The following is an 11,100-nucleotide window of genomic DNA, read 5'->3' on the forward strand; positions in this document are numbered from 1 at the left end:
GAACATTGGCAAGAAAATCTCAGACATTTCACGCAGCAACATTTTTACCGATATGTGCCCTAGAGCAAGGAATATAAAGGAAAGAATAAACAAATGGGATATCATCAAAATAAAAAGCTTCTGCGTGGCTAAAGAAAACAGTATTAAATTAGCAAGACAACCAACTATGGGAAAACATATTTGCCAATGATACCTCAGACAAAGGTTTAATCTCCAAAATATACAAAGAACTTACACGACTCCACTCTAAGAAGACATCTAACCCAATTAAAAAATGGGAAAAGGACTCGAACAGACATTTCTCCAAGGAGGACATACAGAAGATCCAGAGAGACATGAAGAGATGCTCAATATCGTTAGCTATCAGAGAGGTGCAAATTAAAACCACAATGAAATACCACTTTACACCAGTCAGGATGGCTATCATAAACAAAGCAACAAACAACAAATGTTGGAGAGATTGTGGGGAAAAGGGGTCCTTAGTTCACTGTTGGTGGGATTGCAGACTGGTGCAACCATTATGGAAAACAGTATGGAATTTTCTCAGAAAAATAAAAATCGACCTGCCTTTTGACCCAGCAATTCAGCTGCTAGGATTATACCCTAAGAATCCTAAAACATCAATCTCAAAGAACCTATGCACCACAATGTTCATAGCAGCACAATTTACAATAGCCAAGAGTTGGAAGCAACCTAGGTGCCCATCAGTAAATGAATGGATCCAAATTTGTGGTACATATACACAATGGAATTCTATGCAGCAGAGAGAAAGAAGGAGCTACTACCCTTTGCAACAACATGGATGGAACTGGAAAGCATTATGCTGAGTGAAATAGGCCAGGTGTTGAAAGACAAATACCATATGATCTCACCTTTAACAGGAAGCTGAACAACAAAACAAACAAGCAAGCAGAATAAAAACAAAGACACTGAAATGGAGAACAAGTGGGCAGTGACCAGAGGGGAGAGGGAAAGGAATTTAAGGGGGAAAAAGGGAAGGGATTTTGAGGAACAAGTATGAAAGACACAGGGATGAGGACTGGGAGGGGGGAAATGAGAGGGAGGTGGGGAGCAATGGGCGGGGGTGGCTTGGATGGGAGAAATACACACAAAAAATATACTTGAAAAATAACTAAATAAAATTAAAAAAAAAGAATTTGAGTAATTTGCCCTGGGTGGTGTACCTCAGTGGATTGAGTATGGGCCTGTGAACCAAAGGGTTGCCAGTTCAATTCCCAGTCAGGGCACATGCCTGGATTGCAAGCCAGTTCCTGGCAAGGGACACTCAAGAAGCAACCATACATTGATATTTTTCTCCCTCTCTCCTTCCCTTCCCCTCTAAGGATAAATAAATAAAATCTTTTTTAAAAGGGTCTATAATAATAAAAACAGGAGATATCTCTTAAAAAAAGAATTTGAATAATTCGTTATTAAGAGATTATGGCGTTTCCTGCTGTGGAGGTTATTCTCTTCTGCTGATTGTTTTACTTTTTCTCTTGTCACCTTCTTTTGGTTATTATACTGCTCATTAGCATTTGTATTAAGCAATTCTGAGGAGGGGGAAATCAATCAAGGAGAGGAGCTTCAATTTAAGGTTTGGTGGGTGTGAGGTGGAATTATTTTTGGATTCTCTGTGGATTTCCTTTATTCATGTTATTTTCATTACCAATAACATAGACTAACACAAGCTGATCATATTGTATAACAGAAACATACATAGCTAAAATTTTTTGGAGTATGCACATATTTAAACTAAAATTTCTAGGTGACATTTGATTAAGTGATTATAATTTGAAGAGTGTTGAAGTAATGCTAGTGATAAAAACAGACATTACAATTAAAAGACACATTGTTCCCTATAACCATAGGGTCTGATACCTATAGTAAGGAATTCTTCTTATCCTAGAAGTAACTGACCATGCATCTTAAACAATAGACCAAGTTATTCCTGACAATGCCTTTTGACTCACAAAAGCTGAGTTCTGGTTAGTGAGAGTATAGGGCAATAGAAACAGTACATTTGAAAATTTTACCACAAATGTGAACAAAGCCTGAGCACACACTCTAAATCATGGCCATCACTTACTTCACATTTGTTTACCTTGTAAAAGCCTCCAAGTTCTTTCTTTCAGACCTGAAGCTATTTTTTTTAATGACCACTGGCCTACTGTGTTTCCAAGGGGTGGAGGATCTGTACACACTTGGGCTGCTTGAGGAAAGAGGGGGACTGAACACTAGGATAGGGCAGAAAAGGACACAGGAAAATTCTGTGTCCTTGGTGGAGATGGATTTGTGCTGAACTTGCAAAATGTACTGGTTCAGTGTCATCTGTTTTCAGTATTTCCTGAACAATTGATTTATTCCACATTATTAATGAACTTTGCAGCAGTTCTACTTGTCAGAGCCTACTCTATAGGGGTCAATAATGAGAGGAAACCTGATGTTAGTGAATCCAGCTTAAGTGATTCTGTCATGCTAACAATTCAATATATCAGGACAAATGTCAGTTCCTTCCAATATGTTAATTCCTCTGATCCTATTTGCATAAACTACAGTCAATGAAATACAATCTCCCCTCTATGATAGTTAATGGAGATTTCTAAAGAATTTTTAATTTACTTTTTTGTCTCCTTCAACATAAATTCTTAAGTTAAAAAGGGTATGGAAAACAAGAATCATAGATAGGGCAGAAGATGTAAAATATTACAAAGTCAAAATATATAAGAATGTAAAATTCTTTGGTATAAATGTAGTAGTTTCTTAAGAATTCTGCATATTTCATTTACTGCTTTAAAAAGGCACAGTTACTTTCTAAGGAAACTTGGGAACAAAGCATTTTCTTATATTGTATTTTGAGTTGAGTTTTCAGTTTTCCTAGTTTTCCTGAAGTAAATTACCAGTTCATTAGTTTTCCCCAAGGATATTAAATCTGGGTTTTCTATCTCTCCTCCTAACTCACATTATCTCCCTGGGGCCACTGATATGTGACAGCAATGTTTATTCTAGAATCACCACTTTCTTCACTGTCAAGTTCAAGGTGAATATATATCACAATTTAAAAATAACATTAACCAATCAGAATTTTTAGTTGAAATACAGTTATGTAATTTAGACAATAAAATAATTTTCTTTTTTTGCTTTACTTTTATTTTCTCATAAGTTTTAAGATTTCTATTCACTTAGAGTTCTTTTAGAAGTTTTTATCAATTTGTCACCACCTGGGATTTATTAGCTTTCTCTGTCTATGTGTACAATTGGCAACTGTAGTATTCATTTAGACTGCAAACATTTCTCTTGTCTACTAATTTCCTTGGCTTTTGTTTGGCAATGTGGCTCCAAATTTACTTTTTCACCTATGACCATTAATACAGACTACTTTATTCATGTAACCTTGGTAAAGATAAAAAACAAATGACCAAACAACACAGGAGACCTAGAATTTTATTTTTGACTTGCTTAAGAAGTTTCCTGCCTCCCTTGCAGTCCCTGAGGTAGTTTTCAGTTTCACTTAAGGTGAGATGACAATGATGTAACTAATGGCAGTGAGCACCATCAATCAACAAAAAGCCATAGCAGCAATATGGGCTGCTGTTGACATTTTGCTTTCAGCATTTACCTACCATCAGCCTGTTGACCTGTCCATTTGTCTGTTTTTTCTAAAGTGAATTTAATAAAGTTATCCAATTTCCCTTACTTAAATTGCTATATTTTATCTCCTACTTTTAATTTTAAATATGCAGAGCCTACTACAATGAAATGTCCAGGCCATATTTTGCTCATCATTTGCCCTAATACATAAATTGGATTAAATTTTCACATGTTCACCAGCTATGGTGAGTGGGTGTTTTACTACATTTGTGGTATTGGAACTGGAGAATTGTGTTCCAGGATTATGAGCCCAGGTAATAAGTGAGTCACTACTATACTTTAACTTTCTAAAGATAGCCCCTGATGTGTGAATAAGGGAAGTATTTTCATGAGTAAGTTTAGAGAGTTGACTTATCCTGTATATTTACTTTCACGAGTCAGCTGTATTTTAAACTTCATGAGAACAAGGTCTGATTTTCCTTTGTTTATCATGGTAATGAGCACAATGTTATGTAATGTTAAATGATGTTTATGGATCTTGTAGAATTCTTTTTTTTTTCTTTATTAGGTGGTTACACCAGAAGGTGTGCTGGAAGATATAGGTGTGTGGGGATTAAGCTGCCTGAGTCTGCTTGGGCAGGTGGCCCCAGGAGGTCAGCACAGTTGCACCTGAGGACCCAGCCAGCAGAGGGATGAGAAACACAGGACAAGTGTCCTGTTGGGTGTCATGTTATGGTCTATAAACTTGAAAGGATGGCTCAGATTTTAATAAATACATTTATTGTGAGTGATGGCCTTAGTGAGCTCTGTCCATCAGTCTGCCTCGAGTGGGCGCTCCATTTGCATAGTGACTTGCACGGTGCCCCAGAGGCTTGTGCATGGGCTCTTGTCTAGGCAGGGAATAGGGTGTGCACCCCTGTACCCCACGGACAGGAAGGACGCCCCTCCCAGGACAGAAACCGCTGGCATAGCCATGCAAGCCGAGACGCTGTCTGCATGCTTCTTAGTTCACCTTGTTCTGAAATATGTACAGGTTGTTGGTTGCAGCCACAGTGATGATGTTGCTGGCGGGGTGCCAGGCCATATGCAGAATCTTCTTACTGAAGTCCAGATTGTCCACACTGATCTTGTCCTTCTTCCTCTTCCCACCTGGACACACTCTCTTGAGGCTTCAGGCAGGCATGAGGCTTGCTGTTCTCTCTGGAAACTTCCAGGGTCATGTCCTTCTGTGTGTTTCTGTGAGACATCCTGAAGAAGTTGTTGTAGGACCCTGTCATAATCACACTGTCTGGGCCTTTCCCGCAGCACTCATACTTGTCAAAGGTGCATTCTCACACAGAGAGCACAGTTTGCTTCAAAGGTACTCGAGGACCTGCTCTCCATGTTGAGGTCCCTGCCCTTCACCAACAGGGAGTCCAGATCATTGTGACTGACCACTGTGACTAAATTTCACGTTGGAGATGGAGGAAATGACTTCTTAGAAGGAGAGACCTATTGCTGGGATTGTCAGGTTCTTTAAAAAACTTGGAGTGCTGGTCACACAGGGCCAAGGAGCACATGTTGCACAGGCAGATGGCACCCTTGCTGCTGCTGTACATGAACACGTTGTACTGCTGTGGGCAGAACTCCACCCTGAGATCACCTCCATAAGCTCCTCCATGTCTGAGGGCTTGATGTCCACGATGTTGAAGCTTCTGTGTATGATCTCCAAATGCTGCAGATTAATCCTCAGGTCATCTGCAGAAAGATACTTTTCATGATCACTCTTTACGGAAATAGAATTTATATGGTATGTGTGAGCATTTGCAAAAATTTGTTGTGGACTTGCTTCTACCAGGATGTCCATGGGCTTCAATATTGGGACCCTCAGTGCTTTAATTCTAAATGGGTCTTGAAGTCGTCCATCTTCAACTTTCAAGTTATAACCTTATGTTCTTTTTCCCGTTCACTTATTTTCCATATCTAATAGTTTTATCCATTTGTAGAGAGTAGAAAATGAGCAGCATTCTCTTGTGGTAATCACCTAATTTTATTAATTTTCCCCTCAATTTCTAGACTTTTCAAATAGTCAAACTCTGGTTCATGACTTTGAAAGATACTGTAAACATTATATTCTCCCCTAGAATGAGGGATGCTTTTGTTTTCTTGTTCCCTGGGAAAAATAACAACTTTGCCACCCTTGTCTGCCGTTGCAAGATCTCCAGAGAAATTCATTTCAACAGTTGAAATGATGTTGGCATCTGCCATGTTCTTGAGGATGGCCCCCTTGACCGTGAGAAACACCACTGCCAGTTGTGGCTGCCTGAGGGGCAGCTGCTGCCTCTGGCTCCTGGCAAGACCAGCTGGCCATGGTGCTCAGGTAGCAGTGGAGAAGCAGGTAACTCACACACATGAATTAATTACTAAAATTCTGTGGCACGGCAAAAATATATACTATATTTTTTGTCAATGTGACAAAAATAATTATAATTTTGATTGATTTACAAAAAGAGACTCCCAGTAATTACTAACCCATTTTGTTCCAAAGTGACTTTTTAAATAATCAGGTACCTAATCTTGTATATAAGAATTTCTGGTACCAAGAATTACCAATTAGATGCAACCTTATTGTGCAATGTTACCAATAATATACAAATTTATTATAGGGAACAGGGTATTCGCATTGAAGGGCTATTGCTTTGTTGGCTGTTGTCATTTTTTATTGGACAATCTAAGGGAAAAGAGCTCAGGTATTTGTCCCTAAATGGTCAGGTATTGCATATTTTAAAAATTCTTGTAGCATAGTTTGAAAATTGCTGTTCTAAAGGATAATGGATCTCCTTTGCTGTACTTATGTTGCTTTGTATGATAAGTTGCTAAAGGTAAAAAAGAAGTTCTCAACTTGGGGTTGGTGTTAGTGTGACCAGGAAACTCAGCTAGTTTGAAAGTTTAATCTTACCCATCTCTGTTACTATAAAGCCTTTTAGTTTTAGGTCACTGACTTCTAGAGTCAGGCCACTAATATGTTGTAAGAAATAAATTACCTGGGTGCTTTCTTTCACCTGCTCTCCCCTGTCAGGTCTTCAGGAGTCACCCTTCAAGGTTTCTAGGCCAGAGGGCTTATTCCCTGCACACACACACACCCACTCAGTTACATTCTGGCAGTGCCAGATTCCATGAGTGCTGAGTTGACTCACTCCTCTTGATACCCAGATCAGGCTAATATTCTACCATGTTCATTGGAGAGGACATAAGGCTTCCTCTACTCCCTTGATGCCAGTTATTGAAACTGGGAAAATGACCTGCATGTTTAAATGCCCACTTCCATGAATACCAAACTCATTAGGCAGGTTCCGGTTGAGAAGGAAATGGGTTTGTTCAAAAGTTGACAAGCTGATAAGATGGCAGGCTGGTGCCTCCAAAACCATTTTAGCATCTCGGGCATCCTATCTAGGTTATATAGGGGAAGTATGGGAAGGCAGGAGGAAGCTAAAGAAATTCTGGTGATGTGCAGTTTCTCAGCTCTGCTCTCAGGTGGTCTCATTGTTATCTTCTGACAGTGTCATCATGCAGTTCCATTGCTCTGTCTCTAGTTTTACTTTTCATGTTTAGGAACAGGAAATGCAGGGAGTGTTTCTGTTGGTTTTGACATGAATTGCTGATGTTTGTCCAGTTCTTATAGTCAATCATTTTTGGTCAGGCAGAAAGTGCAACTGCTGATATCTACCAGTTACTCATAAGAAAGCTTTTACTACATGATTTTTCTATGAGTCTGTTAGTGTAACCTATTCTATAATTATTACTTGATCAGTATTTTTTCCAATCACTGGTACAACTTCCCACTGTCAATTATCACTCCATTTCTATGGTGCCTTTTAAAGAGTAGTTTCCTTTAACTTGTTGTGGAATGATGGCTCTTGATTAGAAGTGAAGCTCTTAGCATCAAATAGAGGTGTTTCTAAGGGTTTAGATATGTCTTCACAATTTCGTTAAGGCAGTAAGCAATTATTTTAATTAAACAATATATCTAAAGGAAAGTAAAAAATATAGTTAGTGCAAGTTTTAGGATTCATCCTAAAACAGACTTGATTTCATTTGGTATCCATGAAAGTAAAGAAGAAAACCAGTCTGTGATTCCTTCACTCATCCCTTCAAGTAGAGGAATATGGTGACCCAATGTCAGTTGCATCTGTGTAGCTTGTTTACAAATCTTGGCAACACTGGTTTCTACCTAGGAAGAGACATTGATGTAAGTACAACAAGAAGAGTTAATAGTCATGCAAGTACACCAATGTCTGGCTAAGATATAATCTAATTCTATGCAATTGTCTTAATACTACGTTAGCTAAAGAATCCAAAGATTCCTGTAGGTTGGCAATTGAAACGGCAGTTCCATTGACTATAATAATTAATTATTTAGAGAGATTCCATAGGATGTGTTGGTGGGTTGCCATTCTCCACCAGGTTAGAAGAGGATGTTCCAAGAAATATTCATCTCCATCTGGTAATGGAGATGAAATCTTCCATGGGAGATTTCTTTTGATTTGTTCAAATAATTTGAGAGGGCTAGTCCCATGTTGTGTTTCATTTTGTAGGTTGACAGAGAGAGGAGTTATTAAAGTACCTAAAAGTCATTGTCCTTGATTCATTTTATTCCATAGGCAATTGCAAGCCCATGGAATATCTTGTAACCCACATGTAAGAATTTGAAATCACAATGGCTAGATTTGTGTTAATCAACCAAGGGGGGAAAGTGTAATTATATGTTGATTCATCATCTATTTCTAAAGGTATTGTGATATAGGGGTTATTACAAATAGGTAATCTTTCAGCTTCAGGTGGCATCAGGGTCAAGGTAGTCCCATGATTGTATATAGAGACTGGGATAGAAAAAACAGGGTAATGCTGGGGTGTGGGATAAAGTAGAAACATGTACCTGATAACTAATCCCAGGCTTATGTTGAGACAATATAGGGTTAGGGTTCATTGTGCAAGAGGAAATAGCTGAGTGAGCTAACACTGGGGAATCTAAGGGGTTAGTGCAATCTAATCCTGATAGTGGCTTTGGGTGGCAAATCCAACATGGAGTAAGGTTAGAAGTTGAGGCCATGATTTGAGAAATTCTAAAGAAAGCATTGTTTGTCCATGAAAAAGGTTAGAGAGTATATGAGAGATAGCAAGAGTAGCATTGTTGCTTAGTTTTAGTAGAGCTCTGCCTTTAAAAAACATATCAAAGCTCTCTTTTGGGATTGTAGGTCCAATCTTCTGGACTGGGGTGGGTGTTCTCTTCAGGTGGGGCTTTCTTAATTTAGATATGATATATGCAAGGATTGATTCTGCTAATTTTACAGATGTATGTAAAATTGCAGAGTAGCCTGTCCTAGGGGCCAGTGCACTGTTATGTGAGTTATTGTTCTGGTCCCTGGGTCTTCCACATTTTCAATAGGACTTTTTCCTCCTTGTTAGAAAGAGTGCATCAGCTCCTCTGTGGATAAAGAAGACCTGGGAAGAGCAAACTTATGAAATATTAAAACTTGCCTTAAGTGCTGTACATACTGATTGAATTTGCCTCCTGTTCTAATTCAATGAGTGGGTTCCCTAAAATAGGAATTTGGAAGGGTCTCCCATATCTTCCATATACAATTTCAAAAGAGTTCAATTTGAACCTGGTTTTAGGTTCTACTTAAATCCAGAACAGGGCAATAGGAAGCATCTGACCCCATTTCAAATGTGTTTTTTGACATTTTTGCTAAAGTCTTTTTCAAGGTATGGTTCATTTTTTTTTGGTTTTCCCTATAGACTGAGGTCTTCAAGATGTGTATAGTCTCCATAGGATTTGTAGCACTTGACATACCTTTTGAGTGATTACAGATGCAAAGGATGGTCCGTTGTTACTCTGAATGCTGTTAGGAAGTCCAAATCTAGGAATCAGTTATTTAAGTAAAATCCTGATTACCTTGGTTGACTTTTCTATCCTAGATGGGTATGCTTCAACTGCCCACCCTACCCTGAGAAGGTGTCTACAAAAACTAATAGGAATTTGAAATTCCCAGTGGTCCTGGGCATTTTGGTAAAGTCAAATTTCCAGACTTCAAAGGGACATACCCCTTTGTGTTACACTCCCTTTTCATCTGGGCTGTGGTCCATTTTAGGATTATTTCTAGTACACAGTTGGCAGCCCTACATTATTCTTTAAATAGTCCTCTATAAATATGGTTCTTTTACATAAGGCTGGATTAAATTAGCTAGTGCATCCTGCCCATAGTGTATTCCTTTATGTAGATGTTTCAAGATTGGGTATACCAGGGCTTCAGAGAGCAGAATCATACCAAGGGCATAGGTTTTCCTTAAAGAACTAGTATCTGTATTAGCAAACTCCTATTTGTGGGCCTGCTCTCCATCCTGCTCTGTGTAATGAGATTTTAATTCTGATAAGTCTAGGTGAGGTATTAAAGCTCCTATTAATGGAGGCTCCTAGGCTGCTTGCTTTGCTGCCTTATTGGCTTCTTGATTCCCTCTAGTTACTTGGGAATTGTCCTTCCAGTACCCTGGGCTGGTAAACTTACTGCCCTAAGCAAGTTCAAAACCTCTTTCAAGTATTTAACGTGCTTGTTCCCTGAAGGTAGAAGTCCTCTTTCTTTTCATATCGCCTTATGAGCATGTGCTACCATGAAGGCATATTTAGAGTCAGTGTATATATTGATCCATCTATCCTGAGACAGTTCTAGCACCCTGGTTAGGGCAATTAGTTAAGATTTTTGTGCTGAGGTGCCTGAGAATAGGACATGTGCCTCTATTACCTTGTCAATGGTCACTGCTGCATACCTGGATCTTCTTTGTCCATTTTCCATGAAACTACTCCCATCAATATACAACTCCCAGTTGAAGCCCACCAGTGGATGGTCTGACAGGTCTGGTCAGCTGGAATAAACCTGATCCATGATTTCTAGACAAATATGTTGGAGATCTGATCCTGCTTCTGTGGTTGGAAGTAGAGTAGCTCAGTTCAACACAGCAGGTGTCTGCAGTAAACATTTGGGTTGTCTAACAGGATGGCCTGATATTTGCCCATTTGTCTAGCTGTTAACCAGTAACCCCCTTTCTTCTCTAGCAGGGTTAGCACAAACACTGTAATGGATTGTCTGAGGGTAAACTTTTCTGCTTCTTGAAGGACATCACAGGTTGCTGTCCCTAGTCTAAGGCAGGGAGGCCATCTTTTGGTACTATGGTCTAATTTCTTAGGGAAGTAGGCTATGGGTTGTAGGGATCTTCCAAACATTTGGATAAACACCCCGAGTCCAATTACCTGCTTTTCATGCATATACAGTTTGAAAGGCTTCTGAGGGCAATCCTAATACAGAGGCTGAGATCAGTTTCTCCTTTAGGGTTTCAAAAGCCCTCTGGTATCCTGCACCCCATTCTAGGGGCTCTGTATCAATTCCCTTCAAAGAGTCATAGAGTGGCTTAGCTATTAGTGGAAAATCAGGAATCCAAGTATAGCAGAATTCCACCCTTCCAAGAAATCCCCGGAGT

At 39.2% G+C, this 11,100-nt stretch overlaps 1 pseudogene; it reads right to left on the reverse strand.

The window, feature by feature from the left end:
• Positions 1 to 4,591: 4,591 nt before the first annotated feature.
• On the reverse strand, positions 4,592 to 5,918 carry LOC119064985 (serine/threonine-protein phosphatase 2A 55 kDa regulatory subunit B delta isoform-like; annotated as a pseudogene).
• Between the last annotated feature and the right edge of the window lie 5,182 nt (positions 5,919 to 11,100).

This window comes from Artibeus jamaicensis, unplaced genomic scaffold (genome assembly GCF_021234435.1).
Source record: "Artibeus jamaicensis isolate MK-2021 breed Jamaican fruit bat unplaced genomic scaffold, CSHL_Jam_final contig_452, whole genome shotgun sequence".
Taxonomy (NCBI): Eukaryota; Metazoa; Chordata; class Mammalia; order Chiroptera; family Phyllostomidae; genus Artibeus; species Artibeus jamaicensis.